The sequence below is a fragment of the Olea europaea genome, unplaced genomic scaffold, assembly GCF_002742605.1.
Source record: "Olea europaea var. sylvestris unplaced genomic scaffold, O_europaea_v1 scaffold921, whole genome shotgun sequence".
In the NCBI taxonomy this organism is placed as follows: Eukaryota; Viridiplantae; Streptophyta; class Magnoliopsida; order Lamiales; family Oleaceae; genus Olea; species Olea europaea.
In genome coordinates, this window is record NW_019267693.1 from 167,865 (window position 1) to 172,762 (window position 4,898).

Here is a 4,898-nt window from a genome sequence, read left to right on the forward strand (position 1 = left end):
GGAGTTAATTACACAAATAGTCATTGAACTTTGTAAAAAGTTCACGGGAGGTCACTGAATTTCAAAACTTCCCTAATAGTCACTGAACTAGTTAATTTTGTCAAAAGTTCTCAGGAGGTCATTGACCTTCGAAACTTCCCTAAATAACTAAACTTTGCAAATAATTTCCAAGGAGTCACCCAACTTTGCAAATTGGGACCTCATGCATCATTGGTTTAGTGACCCCTAGAAACTTTTTGCAAAGTTTAGTAACTATTTAGGAAATTTTTGAAGTTTGGCAACCTCCTAAAAATTATTGGCAAAGTTCAATGACTATTTAGGAAAGTTTTGAAATTCGGTGACCTCCTGAAAACTTTTGGCAAAGTTCAGTAACTATTTGGGGAATTAACTCCACTAATAGGCGTTGAACTTTGGATTAGTATTATCTTAGCCATTGAACTTAAATTTGTTTCCTACTCATCCCTTAACTTTACCGAACATTTAATCCAAACCATTTATCCAGTTTGACATCTGCTTTTTAATAAAGCATTTTACGTGTCTATAGGTCACTTTAACAATTTAATTGAAATCCTAATTATTTGATGACGTACCTCATGAGCAAATAGAATTTTCAATTAGAAATAGACGGTAACTGAACTAGTGGTCAAAATGAAATATTTGTAAAGTTCAATGATGAGTACAAAATGAATTAAAGTTTAATAACCAACGTGACTAAGTGGTTGCATTCAATGACAATCAATAAAATTAACCCTTACATAAGTTTTTCATTCGTTGCACTTTGTAAAAAGTTGCTCGCCACTTGATGGGGACGAAAAGATCGGGTATTTCCTTTCTCTATTTTTTTTAATAAAATATTAAAAATTAACCTCGTGCCCAACTTCGATGGGAACCCAATTTAAACCCATTACCCATCCTTCACCCCCCAATCGAACGATCAAAAAATACCCAAATCGTCAAATCATTTCCACTAACCCCCTTTCAAGAAGATAAGAAAAATTCGTGTCCAACAGGAGGGAGCAATGCCAATTATGGGTATTAAGAATTAAAAAAAATAAAATAAAATTGAATACGTTCTACAATTTGAACGCTCAATTTTTAAAGAAAGTCTCAAACTCCAAAAATTATAAGTATAAAATATGTTAACATCGTTTTTATTTTAAATCAAATTCTTGTTGTTAAGAAAAATGTTTAATTATAACATAATAATTTTAATTTTTAATGCAAGTTATGAGTCAACCCGAGAAAATTTGTATAATTATTAAATAATAATTTTAATTTTAAAACGGGTTATGAGTCAACTCGATAAAATTATTCCCCTCAATATAAACAAGAAAATTGATAAAAAGAAATCTATAAGAAAACATAAACCCAGCTACGCAAAATAGTAACAATCATGATCTTAGTCCATGAAATCTGGTTTGATTCCCATTTTTTCCAAAATACATTTTTCTCTCTTTTTTTTTCAGTCACACATTCTTCATTAAAATAATATTACACATAAAAAAAATTCTTATTTTTCATCCATACATTTTCTATCAATCTACCATTCTAAAATGCATTTTTTTAATGAAAATGGGGGCTCGAACACCCTTCAAATATTTGTCCTCACAGCCAGATAGAATTCTTCATAATTTAGACTTAATGCAATTAGCGTGACAGAAATATTTTTTAAGTTAAACCGATTCATGATTAGAACTTTGGAAAATAAAAAATGAGCATGACATATGGGACAGTACCAAAATTATCGAATCACGTTGATGGTTGACTAATCATAACTCCCTGATATGTCCCAAAATTCGATTTAGCGATCCTTTCTCTACCATTCTTCAATTTTTTCTAATACTTATTTTTAACCATACATTTTTATCATAAAATATTTTATACGTAAACCTAAAATTCTTTCTTACTTTTAAACCTCACATCCCGAAAAAAATCATTATTCAAAAATTCAATTTTTGCCAAAAAAAACTCTTTTTAATGAATATCAAATAAAAGGCTTTGTCATCGTCGCCCAACTACAATGTTGAAACATCTACCAGACGTATCAACTTGAGCTAAAAAATTCACCCTTTTCTGGCTAGTACTATTTATAAATTCTTTTTCGAATCGATTCTAATTCGACTCAAAATATGCCCAATAAGGTACAATTTTTAAAAAGCTTTACTTTCCACATATACTATAAATTCACATATGATTTTTGTAGTTGATTAAATTTTGTTGAATGGATAAAGATCGACTTTAACTCAAAGAAAAAAAATCATCTCTATTTACCGCGCATCTTGAATCGACAATCTAGTGGTCAATGGTTTTTTTATAACAACTCTTTTGATTAAGCCCCCATTTTTTTCCAAATTTTTTAGTGTTTGAAATAGTTTTTTTCTTGAAAAATGTATGGTTAAAAAATAATAAAAAGTTTTCGATTTACATGTAATATTATTTTATGAAAAATTGTGTAGTTCAAAATAAGAGAGGAAAAAATGACAGAGAATGAGGGCTAAACAAGTGCTAAGTACATTTGGAGAAGTTAGTGATTTCAAGAGCCTTATTCATAACAATTTCAAACTAACCAGTAGTCTCGACTTGATTTAGCAAATGTTTTGTAAAAATACTTAGGATCCTTTTGATTGCAAGATTGGAATTTGGGTGGAAATAAAATGAATTCTAAGGAGTTAAATTGTTTAGAACTTGTTTTCCTAAGAATTGTCAATTAATGTGTTTGATTGGTATAATTTTTTACCTGAAAAATGTTGAAATTTTTTATCTTTTGGTGTTCGTTTGATTTTTTTTTTTGAAAATTGTCAATTAAAAGGACATAATTTATTACAATTGGGGATGTAATTTGTTCCCAAAAAAAAAAAAAGTCGGAAAACCAATTCCCATGGGTGGAAATTGGTTTTCCACAAAACAAAGGAAATTGCAAGCGGGGGGTGGGGGAAAGGAAAAAGAATTGCCAAGAAAATTATTGTAATCAAACAGACCAAAATGTGGAAAATGAAAAATTCCATAGAAAATCAGTCCTTTCAAACATGCCCTTAGTGTATTTTTCAAGTATTATTTACTTATTCATAACTCGTTTATGTTTATTTATAATTTAAACTGGTTATAAACAATTCTCAAACATGCTCAAAAATATTTATTTATTTTTTGTAGTGGAGTATCATATAAAAGTAAGAGTGAATTCCTTTTTTATGACGGCAACAAAAACTTTACCATAAGTCTATTTGATAGTGATTATGATAATTAATTTTTTGATCGTTAGAGGAAAAAGTGGATCCCATTTGTGATTTGAATTAAAAATAATGGCTAAAATAGTGGAATAACAGTTAAAAAAATAGATTTTTTGGTATGAAAAATTGCTACTAAATGGGGGTCATATGTGGACCTCGATAACATCCTATCCTTATCAATTTTTGAAAAGCCACTAAGGGATGTGATTAAATAATGGGAAAAAATATATGTACAGAAAAAATTATCACGGAAGTTGTACAGATTCTCACATAAATTGTGGGGCCTATGTAAATTAAATATTGCCAAAAAATCTGGGACCCACCTGTTTGTGTGTATTATGTGAGAATCATTTTCTGTACACCTAATGCAGTCCTTAAATAATACATTAACATCATTCGTAATTGAAGCGTCCATTCTACTAAATTCAAATATCAATTCTGAATTCAATTCAATATGTCTACTTGAACTCATGAAAAGTTGAGATATATTTCGTCGTTTCTATATTGTGCATTAAGTCCCTGTTTGAACCCTATTCTATAAAAAAAATATTTTTCTTTAAACCTATTTTCAACAACACATTCTCTTAATAAAATAATTTTATACAAAACTCCTAACTTTTGGCTTACTTCTTAACTACACACTCTCAGAAAAACAAAATTATAAAATTTATTTCTTGGGATTCAAACAAATATATATATCATTATTAATTATTACCGTTTTCAGCTGAGAACAAGATACTTCCTTGTCCTTGTATGGCTTCATGCTAGGTTTGAGCATCGGGTGGGTCGGTTTGGGTATTTCATTACCCAGAATCATCTATTATATTTCAGATATTTCGCAAATGAAACTATTCAGGTCTTTATAAATACTGGAATCAAACTCAAACTCAAATCGTTGGTTCCAGTTCGATTTCGGTCCTACCCATGGTATTTTTATATGCATTTATTTAATAAATATTTCATATAGACCTTTTTGGGACATATACCTAATATGTTACTACTAAAAATATTTGTACAATGGAGAAAATTCAGTTAAAATTTTTTCAAGGAGCAAAATATTGAATACTAAAAAGCCACGAAAATAGGATAATATAAAAAAAATGAAATTATAATTTGAGAACCACGAACTCTATATTAAATACATAACTAATTTATTATAAAAAAATTACGGTCCACGTATTGAACTCGCTATGTTTGATAAAAAAATATTTAAAAAGAGAACCACGAACTCAAGATAACAATAACGTAAAACATAGTGCAAGCACTGAATATATCAAATTCAATTGCCATGTGTTATAAAAATTAAAAAAAAATCACTTAAGTTTATTAACAAAACAAGAAAGTAAAAAACTTGAATTGTAAAGAATAAGGCTACGGTTGGTTTGGTGTTTTTGGGCCATTTTACGTTTTTCATTTCCGAAACCATGTTTGGTCCGTCATTTTCGAAAATATAATTTTGAAAACGAGTTAAAATTTATAACTAAAAACGCAAAACGATTTTTTATCATTTTGAGCGTTTTCAGTTATAAATTCCCAAGACGCCCAAAACCCGCCATTTTCGATGAAAACTATGGGAGGAAACATCCACTGTTGCAGAGGTTAGTGAAAACTGTGACGTTCCAATTCTTTCATTTGCGGATTCTAGTCCATCGAGGGAGGCAGAGCGTTGGC